Source organism: Mauremys reevesii, linkage group 11 (genome assembly GCF_016161935.1).
Source record: "Mauremys reevesii isolate NIE-2019 linkage group 11, ASM1616193v1, whole genome shotgun sequence".
Taxonomy (NCBI): Eukaryota; Metazoa; Chordata; order Testudines; family Geoemydidae; genus Mauremys; species Mauremys reevesii.
Genome location: NC_052633.1, coordinates 67,472,198 through 67,492,508, shown reverse-complemented (window position 1 = coordinate 67,492,508; position 20,311 = coordinate 67,472,198).

Sequence of the window (20,311 nt, the reverse complement as noted above, 5' to 3'; positions counted from 1 at the left end):
TAGGTGTATTGCTAACCTCAAATGATCACAAATCTTGAGCTAGGCCCCAAACATCATGAGGTTCCTTTAAAATCATAAGACTTTTAAAAATTATAACACATTTGGGATTCTCTTTATTTGCCTTCTAGTTTTTAAGGCTGGGGGGCGGGGAAGTCATGTTTTCAGCTTTTCTTCACAACAATGAGGGCTAGAAACTTGCTTTTTTATTTAATGAAAGCTGATGAAATAACATGACTCTAGGAGCTTGGGCTTTGAGAAAAACACCAGATCGTTGCAACACCAAAAATGGCAAAAGTTGGCAACACTGGTAAAGTTTGCATATGTTGTTCTGTAATATAGTTACAAGATTTTTTTATAATAAAAATGAAGCAAGATAAGAATAAATATAAGGACACAAAAGCAGGCAAGTGCCACAGCTTGGCCTGAGATAACTCTCTCTATAACAAAGACGTAAGGTTTCTAATTCTTAAGTCTTCATTTTTTATTGTATTCGATGGCCAGTAAAATGATACAGCACTCACAGTCTGGTTCATATGCACCTTCTGGTAATTTCCAGTACAAGATCCTAATGCAGCAAGATCTTAAACACTGATCAGGAAACCTCATTAGGAAATAATACCTGTCAGTCTACAGCACACATGTAAGAGGAAAAGGGCACTACGGTATATTTCATCTTAGCTGCACATATGGTTTCAATCTTGGGATAAACTGTATCTTAGACATCTTGGATTTGTAGTTAAATCTTAACCTTATTAGCACTTGTTTAAAACTTTCCTTATGATTACCATGCACCGGCCACATCATATCTAAGAGCTCACGTTAACTATTACTGAGGAATAGGATGACTCAGGGCTTTGCTGAAGGGAGACGGAGCCGTTCACGTCTAAGTAATTTGTTCGTATCTGGCTTAGGTTGGCACTTAAGGGAAGCTGCTACCAGCTGATGGCAGCTTGTTGCCCTAGGTCAGGGGTGGCCAAACTGCAGCTTGTGAGCCGCGTGCAGAACTTTTACAGGTAAAGTGTGGCTCACGGAGCTCCCACCACCACCCCATTCTCTGCCTTCCAGATGTGGGGGGGCGGAGCTTGGGGATTCTGACTTGCGGTGGGATGGTGGGGGCCAGGGCTGGCTCCAGGCACCAGCCAAGCAAACTCGTGCTTGGGGCGGCAGACTCTAAGGGGCGGCATTCCGCCCAATCCTAGGGCAGCACGGCCGCCCTTATTTTTTCTTTTCTTTTTTTTTGTTCGTTGCTCTGGCCGCCCTGTAGGGGGCGGCGGCATGGAGGAGGGGAGCACCCTGCTGGGAGCCGGCTGCGCGCTCCATCTACCCCAGCCGGTGCCGGGTCTGCAGCAAGCCTGGCAGCCCATGTCCTTCCCTCCCCTCTGACCGGAGTGACATGGAGCCCTCCAGGCAGGCGGCGCGGCGGGAGGGGCTGAGTGGTGAGCGCCCAGGCTGAAGGAAGCCCTGGCCGCCCTCCTTCTCTCTCTCCCCCCCGCTCGTCTCTCCCCCCCCCCGCTAGCCGGGGCGCGCACTCCACTACCCGGGGCATGTCTGCAGCGCAGGGAGTCCCGCTAGCCAAAAGTTTGCACCCTGGCTCCGGCTGCCCCACAGGGTTTTTTTTTTGTTTTGTTTTTTTGCTTGGGGCAGCAAAAAAGCCAGAGCCGGCCCTGGGTGGGGCTAAGGGCTTCTGCCAGAGACAACTGGCACCTGCTGAGAGTGGGAGGCCCCCACAATTTAAAGGTTTAGCCCCCTCAACAGCTTGAGTCGTGCCCCCGCTCTTACCCCGAGGGGGGCTTGCAGCTCCCAGGTGTTAGCTCTGCATGGAGATACAGCAGGCTAGGAGCTGCAGAGAGGGACCGCTGCTTTAGCTCCACGGGGAGAGGCGGCAGCAAAAGCAGCAGCTCTTCTTGCAGCATCCAGCTGTTTGCCGCTGCCTCTCCCCACTGCCCGCAGCTCCCAGCTTGCCGGGCCCAGCAGCACCATGTGACCAAGCAGGGCCAGCAAACCCTGGCAAAAACTGGGGGTGCTGAAGCCCCAAGCCCCAGCAGATGCGCCCCTGCTCTCAAACTGAAGATTGTCATATGTGGCTCAGAGGGCCAGGAAGTTTGGCCACCCCCTGCCTTATCGTGTTCTGTGGTAGCATCTAGGAGCCCCAGACAGGGATCAGGGCCCCACTGTGCTAGGCGCTGTACTCAGTTCCGCTCGTAGCAGGCAATTGTTCACACCCCAAATCCACCACTGTGAGCGCTAACTAATGCCCGTGGTAGCAGACTCAGCAGAGATATAGGATGTGTTGTGCAAATACTATGGCAAGAGGCACTTTGATATAGATTAGATCAAAGGGACCACTAAGACTGACGTGTTTTCAAGAGGTGAACCCCTCCTGGAGCAGGGCTAGGATTTATTGTCAGGGAAGTGCTAGGGAAGCTTGCACCATATGCCTGTTTTGTGCTTACTCTATATACAAATAAAGGATTCCAAGGCCTGATTCTTCACTGCCTTGTATCTTGTGTAGCCACCGACCCTGGGCAAAGGGTGAAATTATCATTCTGATTTGCACAGGTATAGGTGCAGCCTAGGCTTCAAGGCAGTGGAGAATGCAGTCCCGTGGTCTCCAAGTCTCAATCCAACATCCTTCACGTACACTAACGTCACAATTTATATGACACTAAACTGCAGCCATTTTCTCCTTGGACGTTTTTGAGAGGTTTGCTGATGGTGTATGTGCTGGGTAGCAAAGAGGAGCCATCCTTCTTCTAGGTCCCCCCTTGCCACATGATCTGCTCTGTCACATGAATATCGCTGCCCTGAGATCTGCAGCCCCCATTGGGGAGCAAGATTTTACAAAGTAAAAGGCATTAGTCAGAGTTTTCAAAGTGCAATCACTAGATACACATGCTAAGGATAATGTATGCCATGTAGTTGTAGCTATGTTGGTCCCAGGGTATTAGAGAGGCAAGGTGGGTGAGGTAATATCTTTTATTGGACAACTTCTGTTGGTGAGAGAGATTTTGAGCCACAGAGAGCGCTTCTTCAGGTCTGGGAAAGAAACTGGATTTATGGCTTTTTACAACAATATGTATTTCACTAGCCCCTCCTCTTTTTGGCCAATGACTGCAGAACAGAACACTCCACCTTGAAGGATCCCTGACAGTATATGCAAACTACTTGTGCTAAAGATTCGGCTCCACCTTGTGTTTTGCTAGGAGTACCTTTCCCAGCTCTCAGTAAACTCAAAAACTTGTCTCGCTCATCAAGAGAAGTTGGTCCAATAAAAGATATTACCTCCCCCACCTTGTCTTTCTAATACCCAGCTTCACCCACCTTGTCACACTACGGGTAAGACAGTCCCAGTTACCTGCTGTGCTTACACGTAGCCTGGGAGTTAAACCAGCGATAATGAACCAAGCTGTTCAGCTGCTCTCTCATAATCATTAATTGTGAAGATCCCATCATTCACGTTTGCAATCTATGAACTGTCGTGTCGTAATGGATTTTTTTTAAAAGTTCAATTAATTTTCATGGCAAAGCCACAAATAATGCTGTGCAAATAATTCATGCAGAACCTGATCCTGCAGGCCTGGCTTGGGCAAACCTCCCAGTGATTTCCATGACAGGAGTTCCACCTGGGCCCATCCACGTGTAAAAAATTGTGCTTAAAGTTTGTAGATATTTTAACTACTGGATCATCCAGCTAAATTAAAAACCAAATTATTGTACCACAACCATTAGTATCTAGCTTGGTCTCTGAGGAGGAAAAAGTTGTAGAAGGTAAATTGAGTGGCACTTTTCACTGCACTGAGAATTAATTCACACGGTCTATTCTATTCTTATGGAAGCGTAGGACTGGAAGGGACCCCGAGAGGTCATCTAGTCCACTCCCCTGCACTCATGGAAGGACTAAGTATTAGACCATCCCTTTGTCTAACCTGCTTTTAAGACTCTCTAATGATGGTTTAGTGCCACAACCTCTGTAGACAATTTATTCCAGTGTTCACCCACCGTAACAGTTAGGAAGTTTTTCCTAATGTCGAACCTAAACCTCCCTTGCTGCAATTTAAGCCTGTTGCTTCTTGTCCTATCCTCAGAGGTTCAGGAGAACAATTTTTTTCTCTCCTTCTTGTAATAACCTTTTATGTACTTGAAAACTCCTCTCCGGACTAAAAAAACCCAATTTTTGCTATCTTCCCTAATAATTCCTGTTTTCTAGACCTTTCATAATTTTTTTTGCTCTTCTCTGGACTTTCTCCAATTTGTCCACATCTTTCCTGAAATGTGGCACCCAGAACTGGACAAAATACTCCAATTGGGGCCTAATCAGTGCAGAGTAGAGCGGAAGAATTACTTCTCCTGTCTTGCTTACAACACTCCTGCTAATACATCCCAGAATGATGTTTGCTTCTTTGCAGCAGTGTTACACTGTTGACTCATATTTAGCTTGTGATCCCCAGATCCCTTTCCGCAGTATTCCTTCCTAGGCAGTCATTTCCCATTTTGTATGTGTGCAACTGATTGTTCCTTCCTAAATGGAGCACTTTGCATTTGTCCTTATTGACTTTCATCCTGTTTACTTCAGACCATTTCTTCAGTTTGTCCAGATCATTTTGAATGTTAATCCTATGCTCCAAAGCATTTGCAACCCCTCCCAGCTTGGTATGGCCCCCAAACTATATACGTGTACTCTGTATGCCATTATCTAAATAGGTTCTATATAGGTTCTTATAGCAAGCTCATCACCATAGTATCTGTGCACCTTCCACTAGTGCACGAAGCAACTTGAGTGCACATTTGTCACACATTGTTTGCTCTCTCATCCTCACCGCAGGGGTAGAAGAGTTGTGCAGGGTGAAAATCTTGTTTTGGTAGGGTTGGTTTTTTTATAATAAATAAATATTCCTGTTCTGTGCTTATATTAGAGAAGGCAGGTCAAAGAAATGCACCTTGCACTTGGGGTGGGAGGTGATGAGGTTTGTGGTGGTCCTTAGTTTGGGGGGAAGGGGGGTGTTCATGTCAAAGCCGAAGCCCCCCGAAGGTTCTGTATCCTGCACAGACACACTTTACCCTTATTGTAGAGAGTTCCACTGTCCAGAGGAGGGGAGTTGGTGACCAGTCTTTGTCCCAGAGCTTTAGATGATCTTTCCTGGGCCCAGGCCAGGGCGTGCTTTGAAAATAGAGTGTGAGACCTTGAACTTGATTTGACATTCCCTGGGGAGCCAGTGTAGAGAACAGAGGACAGGTGTGATGCGCTCACGGGTAGCCTGTGTTGCTAAGGAGATGCACTACTGCGTTTTGTACTGGTTAGAGTTTCCTAAGCGTTGAAGGTTTCATGCCAAGGTATATCACACTGCTGTAGGCCAGTCTAAAGGTGACAAAGGCAGAAATAACTGAGGGCAGGCTTTCACCTGCCAGGATGGGATGGAGTATCTTAGCCACTCCTACTGCACAAGCCTTCAGGCCAAAAGGATCCAGTCTTGAGTGCCTTCTATCGATGCCGAACACCCTCAAGTCCCCCTGGGGGCCCATCTTAGCCCCCCCGCATCGCCATCGTATCTGAAAGCCACACACTCTTGAATATGTTTATCCTGTGAGGTAGGGCAATGCTATTATCCCCATTTTACAGATGGGGAACTGAGATACCAAGAAGCTACGGCCTACATCCCCATATAAATCAAGAGGAGTTAGGCACTGAAATACTTTTGAGGCTTTCAGGCTAAGATACTTGTTTAAGGTTACGTAGAGCATGTGGTGGAGAAGGGATGTGAAGCTGGGTTTCTCAAGTCCTAGACCAGTGCCCTAACCACTAGGGAACTCTTTCTCTCACAGGCTAAAAAGACCACTTCTTTAGGTATCTGGCTGAAAGAGACCCTTTTGGGCTACAAACGTGGGGCCCTATTCTTCCTTGCATGGTGAATCAGTCCCAGTATCTTCAATGCAAGTGACTCATATCCCGTGGGGGCAAATAGGTCCTATGATATCTACAGTCTTCACTTGTCCTGTGCTGCCAACTCTCATGATTTTATTGCAAGTCTTGTTATTTGGTATTTTTCCTGAAGCCCCAGCTACTGGAGTCATGTGATTATGGGAGACTCTCAGCTTTCATTAAAAAAAAATCTAACCCTTGTGGTTGAAAATCTGAAGCCTAGTGGTTTGAAACCCAGAAGGAAAATAAAAAGACCCCAAATATGTCATGAATTTTAAACTTATTTCATGATTTTTGAATGTTTTGTGTTTCATGTACCACATGCTGGGTAATAACATTAGGACTTCACTTTTTTTAAACTAAACAGGCTCTTTATTAAAGCAATTATTTGCAGAGATATTGCAACTTCAGCTAGCATTCAAGTAATGTGCACAGAGGTTGACTTCCTGGCCCCTCCTCCAAATCTTCCCTCATGCAGCCTGTGCTTCTCCCCACAGGTTCCCTGCTGGTTGCTACACTTGGCAATGGTAATACGGCAATAATATACAGAACATTTGCTTTGTCAACATGGGTTTGTGATTCAGTGCCAGATTCATTGCCAGGAAGGACAGAAGAAAGGGAGTCAGAGAATAAGGAAAAACTGTACAAAACTGCTGTTAACCCCCATATTGGCCAACGCCTGGAAAATTGGCTCCTCTTTTATCTTAGGCATGCTAGTGGGGCATTGTGGGAAATCTTGCACTGCCCCCTTCTTTGCTATACCACCGAATGCGCTTTCCAGATTTAGTCACTCCAACCACCGTCAGCAGCATTAAATTAACTTTGCTTTTCTTTTCTTTTTAATTTGAAACATTTATGCCCCCAGCCTTTACCTGGGTTCAGGCAGGAGGCTGGCCAAGCTTTCCCAGATGCATGCATGCTGCTGGCTCTCTGATGAATGCTGTGCAGCGAATGCAGCCATCTGGCTCCAGAGAGAAATGGCATAACAAATGAAGCTGTGCGTGCGTAAGTGAAATATTGATGAAGAGGATCCTTATTGGACAGAGTGCTAATTAAATAAAAGCTGTGTCAACTCATAGCTGACAAGATCTAATTGCTCTCGAGCTGATTTTTAAAGGGGTCAGATTAATAGGCAAATAAAGGGAAAACAGCCTGGATTTGCTCCAGGAACAGATCTTGCTAAATCACCGTTCCAACTACACATAGGTTTGTAATACTTTTCTCTGGGGAACAGGGACAGCGAAGGAGAGTTTCTATGCCTCATGTAGTCTGCCAAACAGCACTGCGAGATGCGCACAAGAAGATCCTGCTAGGATGGGAATAATAGCTGTTTATAAGAGGTGGAGGGCTGTGCAATCAGGCCAGGAATTCTCAAGTTCAAATCCTCACTCTGACTCTGACTCCCACCCTGACCTGGGGCAAGTCACTAATAGTCACTATGTGCCTCAGTTTCCCCACATGTAAAAGGGGATAATAATAATGAGCTACGTCACAGGGTGTTATGGGGGTTGATTAGAGAGGAGTAGATTGTACCTGGCACAAAAATGAGGGGAGAAGGAACAAGGAGCCTTCATCCTCCACTTGTGCGGGGAATGAGTAAAAGGAGTCCATAGGCTGGACTGTGCTCCCATTGACTAGAATTGGAGTTGAGGGTGCTTAGCCCATCTAGGAATCAGGCTTCATGAGTCTAGCAGCATCTGCCTAGTGCATGTTAATTGAGTGGTGTGGGGCCATGATCCACCTCTTTCTTGGACCAGCCAGGATGTGGGACGGTGAATACTGCACTCTGTACGAGTGTATCACAACAGCTGTGCTTTCTCTGTGCTCTTGGAGGCAGTGTTCTTCAAGGAGCTCCCGCTGGGGCAGGGCGGGGGCTGTGCAGACACAATCCAGCCCTTCATGTTTGCAAAGCACTTTGAAGAGGCAATCGCGTATTATGTCTTAGCTGCTAGCAAGCTTTGCAGACAACTCTCTTGCTATTGCAAGCCCTATAACTTCCCATAAGCAATTATAAACCTTAGTTTAAACAGAGCTGCAACTGTTGGATCCCTCGTGAAGGTGCGTGTGGTAGGCAGAAAAGGGAAGTTCATCAAATCCGGGAACCCAGTGACCCTGCAGAACAGTGCGAGAATCTGGGCTTTTGGCTCAAATGTCCACTATGGGCTTAAATAAGTGGCTCCCTACCAGAGGGCAGGGGCAGGTTTTCCTCTCATAGAGTTGTTACCAGCCATTGGCAAAGGATGGAGAGCCACAAAACTGCTCCTGTTCCTGGTCTCTGGTCTTCTGCTGACGTGAACATGTTGAGGGATGTGCCAGGAGCAGCCCATAAACTATTGCCCTGGTCCCCATGGTGCACCAGGCACTTATAAGAACATAAGAACGGCCATACTGGGTCAGACCAAAGGTCCATCTATCCCAGTATCCTGTCTTCTGACAGTGGCCAATCCAAGTGCCCCAGAGGGACTGAACAGGTAATCATCAAGTGATCCATTCCCTGTTGCTCATTCCCAGCTTCTGGCAAACAGAGGCTAGGGACACCATCCCTGCCCATCCTGGCTTATAGCCATTGATGGACCTATCCTCCATGAACTTATCTAGTTCTTTTTTGAACCCTGTTATAGTCTTGGACTTCACAACATCCCCTGGCAAAGAGTTCCACAAGTTGACTGTGTTGTGTGAAAAATACTTCCTTTTGTTTTTTTAAACCTGTTGCCTATTAATTTCATTTGGTGACCTCTAGTTCATGTGCTATGAGAAGGAGTAAATAACACTTTCTTATTTACTTTCTCCATGCCAGTCATGATTTTATAGACCACTATCATATCCCCCTAGTCGTCTCTTTTCCAAACTGGAAAATCCCACTCTTATTAATCTCTCCTCATATGGAAGCCATTCCATCCCCCTAATCATTTTTGTTGCCCTTTTCTGAACCTTTTCCAATTCCAATATGTCTTTTTTGAGATGGGGCAACCACATCCTTATGCAATATTCAAGATGTGGGCATACCATGGATTTATATAGAGGCAATATGATATATATTATCTATCCCTTTCTTAATGATTCCCAACATTGTGTTTGCTTTTTTGACTGCCGCTGCACACTGAGTGAGTGTTTTCAGAGAACTATTCACAATGACTCCAAGATCTCTTTCTTGAGTGGTAACAGCTAATTTAGACCCCCATCATTTTATATGTATAGGTGGGATTACATTTTCCAATGTGCATTATTTGCATTTATCAACACTGAATTTCATCTGCCATTTTGTTACCCAGTCGTCCAGTTTTGTGAGATCCCTTTGTAGCTCTTCGCAGTCTGTCTGGGACTTAACTATCTTGAGTAGTTTTGTATCATCTGCAAATTTTGCCACCTCACTATTTACCCCTTTTTCAAGATCATTTATGAATATGTTGACTAGGACTGGTCCCAGTACAGACCCCTGGAGTCACCACTATTTAATTCTCTCCATTCTGAAAACTGACCATTTATTCCTTCCCTTTGTTTCCCATCTTTTAACCAGTTACCAATCCAGCTATATTCACCTCTTGGACCAGATCCTGTGCTCCACTTAGGACTAAATCAAGAATTGCCTCTCATCTTGTGGGTTCCAGGACTGGCTACTCCAAGAAGCAGTCATTTAAGGTGTCAAGAAACTTTATCTCTGCATCCCATCCTGAGGTGACATGTACCTCGTCAATATGGGGATAGTTGAAATTCCCCATTATTATTATTGAGTTTTTTATTTTAATAGCCTCTCTAATCTCCCTGAGCATTTCACAGTCACTATTACCATCCTGGTCAGGTGGTCGGTAGTATATCCCTACTGCTATGTTCTTATTATTAGAGCACGGAATTGCTATCCATAGAGTTTCTATGATACAGTTTGGTTCATTTCAGATTTTTACCTCATTTGATTCTACGCTTTCTTTCATATATAGTGCCACTCCCCCACCAGCACTACCTGTTCTGTCTTTCCGATATATTTTTGTAACCTTGTATTACTGTGTCCCATCGATCATCCTCATTCCACCAATTCCACTTCTACTGCATCTGATTTCCAGCAAAGCATCATGGGATTTACAAGCATTGTGGGAACTGAAGCAAAGGCCTGTGTTCTGCAGGAGGTCAGACTAGATGATCATAATGGTCCCTGCTGGCCTTCAGAGCTGTGACTCTAGGAGGAAGGCCATTGCAAATGTGGGTGAATGGTATGAAAAAGCTGGACGCCGCCTGACTTAAACCTCTCACCAGTGAGAGGAAGAGGATGTATGTTTTAACATGGAGAGTCACTGGCAGCCTAAATCCCTGAGGAGCCACCTATGCAGAGGTGTAAGGTGAAATCCTGGCCCCATTGAAGTCAATGGCCAAGCTCTCACCCAGGATTTCACCCATAGATACTATAGACTATATTTTGGCATAGCTAGTTATAAGAGGCCTAGCTTGTTTCACATTTAATTTATGGGATGATGAAGGGGTTCTTAGCATACAGTGCATTTAATTCTGGTTTGGCCTGATTTATGGTGTGATGTGAGCTTCATGGGAAGTTTTTAATTCAGTAGGTGGTGACTCTGATTCAGTAGATGAAGTGTGACTGAGGAGGTGATAAATTTGATTCCAAAGATGATACATCAATTTCAACATGAAATGCATCAAATTTATCAGGCGGCGTATTTGTTACAGTGTGTGATATACGAGTTAGAGCAATGCCAAGTTATTTTGAAGGATGCCTCCATAGACTTTCTGTTGTTTGCCAAAACGCCTCCCAGTAAAAGAAAGTGGCCTTGGTTGCTGCTGTTTAATTAAACTCTGCAAGACCTTTCGCAAATGTATTAGATTCTAAAATGGCTGTGACTGGAGTCTCCATCAAACTCTAGTCAAAACAATGATGGCAATCCACAACTCAGTACCCAAACCAGGTGAGGCCTTCCCAGGTGCCGCCTAACATACAGCACCTGTGAAGATAATAATAACAATAATTTCTGGCACTTTTATATCATCTCTTTGATTCCAAAAGATACAAGAGTATTTTTAAAATTGCGGCCCCAGTCCTGCTTCCATTAAAATCAATGGCAAAGCTCTTCCTGATGTCAATAGGAGCAAGATCAAGCCATACAGCTGTAGGGAGAATGCTTCCTCCAGCACTGAAATACAGCCACCTCTGGGGAGGATTAAGACAGTTGGGGTTTTCACTGCTGTTGTCAAAGGATTTTATGGAATGCTTGAAGAGAATTCAGACAGCACATTACAAACCAGGGCAATAGAAGGTGATGCTTCATAAAATAATGCATCACAGCAGAAGCTGAGGTCAACTGAAGCACTTTCACCAACACTTCCTAGACTGCAGTGTCCGGCGAGGCATGCTGAAAGGGCATTCCCAGTGTGAGGCTCTGGGAGTCACTCCTCCTAGAGTCAAATCTAGTGTCCTACCCGGGACAGCATAAAGTCCAAGTTCCTTTACAGGAGGAGGCATATCACCAGTGCTGTTTATTATTGGGAGGAAGGATGAGCCAGGGGTTAGGGCATCTTGAGATACGGGATACTCAGATTCAAGATTCTGCTCAGCCAAAGATGTCCTGTGTGACTTTGGACAAGTCACTTAGGCCTGGATCCTCAGAAGTATTTAGGTGTTCAACTCCCGTTGATTTCAGCGGGAGTTAGGCCCCTAACTATCTCTGATAATCTGGGCCCTAGTCCCTCTTTGCCTCAGTTCCCCAGCTGTACGATGGGGATAATAGTGCTTTCCTTCCTCACGAGGGTCTTGTGGGGATACATCTGTTAAAGGAGCATACCGTGCTCAGATATTGTGGAAGTGCCTAAGACAGAAATGGAATACTTCTCCTTTGAGGAAAGTAATGACAGTTAGACTCACCTCCAGCTTCTCGTCCACTGTAACCCCTAGGTGCTTTTCTGCAGAACTGCTGCCCAGCCATTCGGTCCCTAGTCTGTAGCAGTGCATGGGATTCTTTCTTCCTAAGTGCAGGACTCTGCACTTGTCCTTGTTGAACCTCATCAGATTTCTTTTGGCCCAATCCTCTAATTTGTCTAGGGCCAGAGTCGGGGACCGGGGGTTGGCCCGGGGCCAGGGGCCAGCCCGGAGCCGTGCCGCCTGGCCGGCCGGAGTCAGACTCAGGGCCAGGGCCGCCCGGAGACACACGGTGCCTGGAGCCCTCCTCGTGCCCCCCGTCCCAGCTCACCTGCAGGAAGCTGCTGCTTCCTTCTCAGCCCTCCCAGGCTTCCTGCGCTAACAGCTGATTCGTGGGAAGCCGGGATGGGGAGCCTTCAGGGGAGGAGGCAGAGGCAGAGCCGGAGCCAGGTGAGCTGGGGCCGGGGCCAGGGCAGGGAGCTGCTGGAGCTTTTGTTAAATTTAAAAGCCCTTTACAACCGGTTCTAAAAGGGCTTCTAAATTTAACAACCGGTTCCCGCGAACTGGTGGGAACTGGCTCCAGTTCTCTTGAACAAAACCGGCCCCAGCACTGACCCTTGGGGCACTCCACTTGATACCAGCTGCCAACTAGACATGGAACCATTGATCACTACCCGTTGAGCCCGACGATCTAGCCAGCTTTCTATCCACCTTGTAGTCCATTCATCCAGCCCATACTTCTTTAATTTGCTGGCAAGAATACTGTGGGATTGAGTTGATCCCTTTAGGATATTAGCCAGTCTGCAGGAATCTAAGCAGTGCTATGGGTCCTTTTCTTGTTGGTTTTCTGCGACGCCCAGGATAAGTCTACACTGCAGCTGGGAGCGAACCTCCCAGCCCGGGGAGGCAGACTTGCTACCTCAAGCTAGCATGCTAAAAATAGCAGGGTGGATGCTGCGGCTCAGGCTTTCCAGCCCGCCTGGTCACTTAGGGAGCCCGAGCTCCAGCCCAAGCTGCAATGGCCACACTGCTGTTTTTAGCAGGTTAGCTCGAGCCCCACTAGCGTGAGGCTACCTGGGCTTAGAGGCTTGCTCCCTGCTGCAGTGTGGACATATCCTTCTGCGCTAGAGCCTCAGCCGGTGGAAGTCAACATAGCTCTTGAAATCAATGGAGCTGGGCTGATTTATGCCAGCTGAGGATCTGGATCACTGGAAATATGATCAGGTAGTTGCTGTCTAACAGAATTAGTAATTTATTTTAATTGTTACTGAGCTCTTCCCTCCCTCCCACCCAATCACTAGGCAGTCTTTTAAAGTACACTAGCAAACTGACCTGTCAATTAGATGAGGTCAAATCATATATCCCAGCTACCATGTAAATACAACATAAATGAATCGTCCTCCCTACTAGCGTCCCACCCAGCCACCACCCCGAGGTACCCAACATCTCCCGGACAAGGTGGCACAGACACCTCTCTTTCACTTCAGGGCAAACGCTGTCCTGGCCTCGGTGGACAGACAGGCTGCTGCCTGCAGTGATTCCTCTATGCTGCTGGGGATCCCTTTCCATGCTAGAAGCATGGGGCTTGGCAGGGCCGAGATGCGGTAAGGGCAGTTATGAGCGGGATAGATGTACGATGAGATGACCTCCATGGATTGGGAAGCACTTCATTGGCCAGGATGATTGCCAGGCTACGACATAGCTCAAAGTCTAGAGCAGAGGTTCTCAAACCAGGGGTTGTGACCCCTCAGGGCTTCACGAGGTTATTACATGGTGGTCGTGAGCTGTCAGCCTCCACCCCCAAACCCTGCTTTGCCTCCAGCATTTATAATAGCGTAAAATATAAAAATGTGTTTTTCATTTATAAAGGGAGTCGCACTCAGAGGCTTGCGGTGTGAAAGGGGTCACTAATACAAAAGTTTGAGAACCACTGTTCTAGAGCTTACTGAAATGAGTGTACGTGTAGAAGAATGAAAATCTATTTGAATAAGCTGATGTCCCTATGCCGCAAATTTCCCATTCATTTCCATGGGAGCTTTGCCAGTGTTGGGACTACAGGATCAGACTCACTAGGTTTATATGAACAGGGTCTTGAAGAGGGTATTTGGGTATCTTTGCCAGCTGAAACCTCTCTGAGACATGCCGTAGTCATGACCAGCTCAGCTTTAGAGCGATGACAGGATGTCAGTTTTGGAGCTATTTTAAGCCAAAAGTCTTGGCTAGATTCTCAGCTGGTAGAAATCATCATCACTCCATGGAGGTTATGAGGACTACCCCGATTTACATTCCCAGCAGAGTCTGGCCTGGTGAGTTGGAATTTGCACATTTTTAATGTGTGGCTCTAGATTGCAAATGAAATTGCAATAGAAAATGTATGGTCCTAAATCGTATTTCCATCACCTCAGGATCAATGGAGCAGAATAATATCTGCCCCCTAATAACAGCTTAATAAAATGAATGGCTTCAGCCCTGCCATGAATTACTTTAAAATAGGGTTTGTAGAATGGTAATGTAAACAATCATTGATTTTTCTTTGAGAAAGTACAGTATTACCAGTTAAATATTGCTGTTCTCATCCTGTAATTGATACCAGACAATGCAGCAAATCTATCGGTTTACGTTAAAGATGGGTGTAAAGGGAAAACTAAATAGGACCCTTGTGATTCTTGAGTAGAGATTAGATAAATGAAAGGGGTATGGAGCACAAGATGAAAGCTCGTAGTTACATGACACTCCATATCATCCTGATCCGACATGATCCAATTAATAACACATTAGCCAGGTCTGGTAGTTCAGCTCCGTTAATTGAAATAACGTGATTAACTGCATCAGAGGAGACAGGGAAGACTTCGAAAAATAAAAGAAGTCTGTGGCTCTTTGTCAGCAGCTTGGGATGCATTACTCAGCACTTTAACACAGATAAGAAGGTGGGGCTAATGGTTTGGTGTGCTAGCCTGGGACTTAAGAGACCCATGTTCAATTCCCTCCACAGACTTCTGATGTGACCTTGGGTCAGCCACTTAGGCCCATGTGTATGCCTAGGGCTGTGCAGCTGTAAGAGCCGTGTTATGCTGATGGAAGAGCGCTCTCCCGATGACATAATAAAAACCAGCTCAACGAGCAGTGGTAGCTTTATCAACGGGAGAGCGTCTCCCACCGACATAGTGCTGTGCACATGAGCACTTTGCCAGCCAAACTTATGTCGCTCACAGGGGTGGTTTTTCACACCCGAGTGACAAAAGTTTTGTCGACATAAGTGCTAGTTTAGACATGGCCTTAGTCTCTCTGTGCCTCAGTTCCCACTCTCTGAAATGGGGATAAGCCCACTGCCCTGCCTCACAGGGGGGTTGTGAGTACTCAGACACTGTAGTAACGGGGCTATATAAGTACCCTAGCTAGCGAGACAGGGAAAGTTCTCATGTTGTTGTTAGGAGGTGATTATTAACTAGACATGAGACAATAATAGGTGTAGGCTACAACTAAATCTCCAGTTATTCTATTTGTGTGTGTAAAGATAAACGTGGGGCCTAAAATCTAACTTGGGTGGGGCAATTAGACAGCACGCAGGAGCATGCTTGTTATGGAGAAGGCAATATACAATAAAGGTACAGGTTGGAGATGGACTAGGTCAATGGTTCTCAACCGGGGTACGTGTTAAGGATATGGGCCGAAGAGCCAGATTGTCAGAGGCAGTGGATTTTAACCAGGGTGTACGTACCCCTGGGGGTACAAATACCTCCTATTTTAGGAGGTACATCAACTCAGCTAGATATTTGCCCAGTTTTATAACAGGCTACATAAAAAGCACTAGCAAAGTCAATACAAACTAAAATTTCATACAGACGATGACTTGTTTATACTGTTCAATATACTATACACTGAAATGTAAGTACAATATTTATATTCCAATTGATTTATTTTATAATTATATGGTAAAAATGAGAACGTCAGCAATTTGACAGTAATAGTGTGCTGTGACACTTTTGTATTTTTGTGTCTGCAAGTAGTTTTCAAATGAGGTGAAACTTGGGGGTACGCAAGACAAATCAGACTCCTACAAGGGGTACAGAAGTCTGGAAGGGTTGAAAGCCACTCAGATAGGTGACCTTGCACTGCAGGTCTTTCTCGCTTCGAACGTCTCTGAGCCTCCATGTGCTTATATTTTTAAGGGGGATATGGTTGGGTCTTTGTTGTGGGTACAATTTTCACCTACACCTGCAAACAAATTGTGAGTGCAAATCTGTGTGTGCGCACCTCTTTCCATCTGTTCTGAGCCCTCCAGGGAGGCTGCAAGTGTTGTGGGTCTATGTCGCACTTGCAAAGCCACCTTTTTGAAAATTTGCCCCGTGGGAGCTGAATGATCCATTCCTTTGTAACCCTGTGCTGCGCTCTCAATCCTTTAAGCACATTGGTTTTCAATAGAGCTCAAAATGGACACTCTGGGCCAAATTCTGCCCCTAGTCGCACTCATGTAATCTCATTGAACTCTGCCTCTCAAGCCCCAGTGAAGGTATAGGAGCCAGGTCTCTTTAAAGTGATAACACAATTTCTTCGTCTTATTTAACACATGGATGTCAGTACCTGGCAAAGAGATGGCTCTGCAGTCTGGTGCTTTTGTCTGTTATTTGCAAATGTAACGACAATAAAAGATTTTTAAACAAAAGCCATCATGCAACTTGATTTAGTTGCTTTAGTTGGGGTGGTCCTGTTTTGAGCAGGGGGTTGAACTAGATGACCCCCTGAGCTCTCTTCCAACCCTGACATTCTATGATTCTAACTTCTTTAAAAGCCCACAGCACATAGCAGACAAAAACCCATGAGCCTTCTGAGGGCACAGTTGAAAGAAGATTTCCTAGATCCCCCTGCTGAGCAAACATGGGAGCCACCTCAGCTCTGCCCCACTTCTTGGCAATGCACCCCAAGTGGGGGTTTGTTGTGGAAGTCATCATGCCACCAAGCCAACATTTTACACAAACATCCACATTTTGAGGGTTTAACTGAACTGAGCCAAATCTCCAGAGTGCTCCAGCCACATTCCAAGGGCCTCGTCATGTTCTCACCTAGACTGGTGTCATTCATGTGTAACTCCAGTAAAGTCAATGGAGTTACACTGGGGTTTTACCCCAGTATTAAAGAAAGAAGAATCAGGGCCTATTTTTATTTATACTATAGTAACACCCATCAGTCCCAACTGAGATCAGAGCCCCACTGTGCTAGGTGCTGTACAACTGTATATTAAAAGTCCCTTCCCTGAAGAGCTTACATTCTAAATAGACGAAACAGAGGCACAGGGAGACGTACTGACTTTCTTGAGATCACGCTGCACGTCAGTGGCAGACACATGACTCCTAGCCCAATGCCCCGTCCACTAGATCTCACGAGGAGGTATGGTTTGACCTCCTTCTCCCAGTTTTTTGAGGGCACTTCAATCCAGTTAGGCTGCTGCTTCTTTAGACTGCATTAACTGCAGTCCAGACCACACCCATCTGTTCTGCTACCTGCAGACTGGGCAAAGAATTGAAAGGGAGGGAGAACTAGTGCACATCTGGTGTACTTTGCATTTCCCGTGGTGGCTAAAACAAATCACAGACTGCACGCAGCACAGCTACATTTGGGGAGGGGTTTTTAATACATAATTTAAATGGACTGTTTACTTTATTTCCTCTTACAACCCAAACACTGGCACTGCAGAGGTTCTCCTCATTAGCTTAGCAAGAATTTTGGGTGTAGGCCCATGTGCAAAGAATTTGGGGAGCAGTTTCTGTCTCTCCCATCATCTGATGTTAATTACCTTTTTTTTTATAAATAGTTAATGTTTTCATTTACATTTTGCAAATGTATTTTGTGATGGCAGTTCCCCTCTCCTCCCCTTCGTTCAGTTCTGTCTCACAATATTAGTGACATCACTGTCTCCTGGCGACATTCTGAAAAGGTTAGTGCTTGTAAAGAATGTTTGGCTGTGACTTGTTGTTGGCAGGTTTGGAGCTGGAACTGGCAGGTGAGTCAGCCATATGACTTCCATTTCCTGGCCCGCAGTCACTGGCCTCCTGGCTTCTATAGAAAGCACAAGCCACTGACGTGCTCAGGAGTAAAGCTGGTCAGGGTTTTTTTGATACATTGTTTTTTGCAGAAAAACGCCAATTCGTCACAACCAAAACTGTTCATGAAACAGTGTCAGGGTTGATGAAACACTCAACTTGAAACATTCCTAGTTAAAAATAATAGCTTTGAGCTTGTTGAAACAGGACGTTTCAATATTGGGGAGCGAGAAGGTTTCTGGGTTTTGAGTCAAAATGACTTTTCATTTTGAAATGTTGATAAATTTACACTGAAACACAGGGAAACGGTCACAAGCAAACCCAGAGATTGCACAGTTATAATTTTGGGGGCGTTTTGGTTCACAACATTTTTCAAGATTTCAACTTTTTGTCTAGTGTCAGGATGGGAAATTACTTTTTAAATGTGGAAAATTGTTGTGAGATGGGAAAACCATTTCCTGCCCAGCCTTGCTCAAGAGCATCAGGTCAATGTCATCCTAGTTATGCTCCTCAGATGAGGTCTGAACCATATCATGCTTTCATTTTCCCACTTCCAAGATGGTGGCTGTGGCACTTCAGGGCTGGACCTTCCTGCCTGGCAGGGGCGGTGCAAAAGGACCATCTCAGGGTGTGTCTCTTGTTTGACTGGCTTGTAGAGAGTGCTTCAGGAATAGATAAGGTCTTATTTCCATTTGCAAAACACCCATTGTCACTCATTCCTTTTCCTATGGATCCTCATTCTCGTGCCTTGGATCCAGGGGCGGCTCTAGCAATTTCGCCGCCCCAAGCATGGCGGCACGCGCCTGGGGGCGCGCTCTGCCTGTTGTCCGTGGGGTGTGGGTGGGACGCAGGCGTGCGTGCTGCAGCATGCCTCCCGCCGGCGGGACCAGCGGACAGCCCCCAGGCGCGCCCAGGGAGGTCCAGGAGAGCCGCCCCCCGCCCCCCCGCCGGCAGAGCACCCCCCGCGTGCTTGGCGTGCTGGGGCCTGCTTGGATCGGCCTGAAATGTGCCCAACTTCTGGGATCTGTCATTGCCCTGACACCTGCCTGCCAAGCTCCTTTCTGCCTCCTCGGAGCTGCTGCTCAAAAGCAAACATGCTGTCAACAAACTGACCATGATGCTCTGCTTTGAAATAGTGCTGAATGGGGTGAGATGCAGCTTTTCTTCAAGGAGCCACACGCTGAGGAAATGGCATGAGATGCTGCTGACACGTGAGAGAGAATATATCTGTGTCACTTCGCTGTCTTAGTTATTTCTAAGGCTGATGAGCCCTGTTTCTAAGCACTACTGTACAGTGTTTCACACGGCCACCTCTGGGTCTTACATTGAGATCAGATGGAAAATATAGAGAAAGAGCTGAGCTGACACACCAACACTCTGGCAAAAACCCAACTCTGCCTCTTCCCCCCCGGCTCAACTGAGGGCAACTATTCCAGTCATGCTCGGCACTGTACTGAGATGGAAGATTCCTTCCTGCCCCCTGCTGGTGTGCTCAATTTAGCCCCTGACACATGAGGTTTAATAGAGCCCCACTAGTATTGCCACAAGTACTCCTGTTCTTTTTGCGGCTACAGACTAACACGGCTGCTACTCTGAAACAAATGTAGGTGCTTTGAAGTAGGGAACATCTTTTCAATATAAGTGCATACTGCACCCGGCACCACGGGGTCCTGATCCCTGATTAGGGCTATTGGGTGCTATTACCACTCAAATAGCAATACTAGTAAAGTGTCTGATAGGGTCACCTTTCAGTTAGCCGGCTTCTCGCATTGGATGCAGAGGGGACGTTCTTGAACTTCATAGGCTTTCATAAGCTTGTGCAATGCAGAAAGACCCATGTCTTTCATGGCGAATTGAGCCCTGATGATTTTCCTTGATGGTCAGAAATGAGAACAAAAGGATTTAACGAATGTTTTATTGACCAGCTGTGAGGCTTTCACGTCAGTTTCCCAGCCTTCTGGGTCACTTCCATTCATTTAATATTCCCCACTTGAAAAATGACTCTTTGACTCTTATTTCTGAATCCTTTTCTCTCTAGCTTCACGGCTGCTTTTGTAGTTCCGTCATATCGTCTCTGATGTTCTGAATGCAGTTACTGAGGCTGACATAATCTCTGTGAGGGATAAAGGAACATGCACTTGTAGATTAACCCCCTGGCCCTCCCTAGACTGATGGAGCTGGGTGTTCTCAGGCGTCTAGATCTGAATTATTTTAATATTGAAATCAGTCAAGGACATGGAGAGGGTAGCCAGGATTGTACGGGTAGCCCCTTCCCTGCCTGAATGAATGCCAGGGACACCAATGCGATGGCAGCACAGTTAACAGCAAAGACTCCCAGGCAACAGAAGAATGACTTTTGCAAACTAAACAAAGGAATTGCAGGCAGAGCTGCACTAGTGGCAAGGGCCTTACCCCTCTCCCACTGAAGTTAGCGGGAGAGGCTGCCATTGGCTTTATTGGGAGCGGGCCCTAAGTGAGAGGAGAATTTGGTGTGTT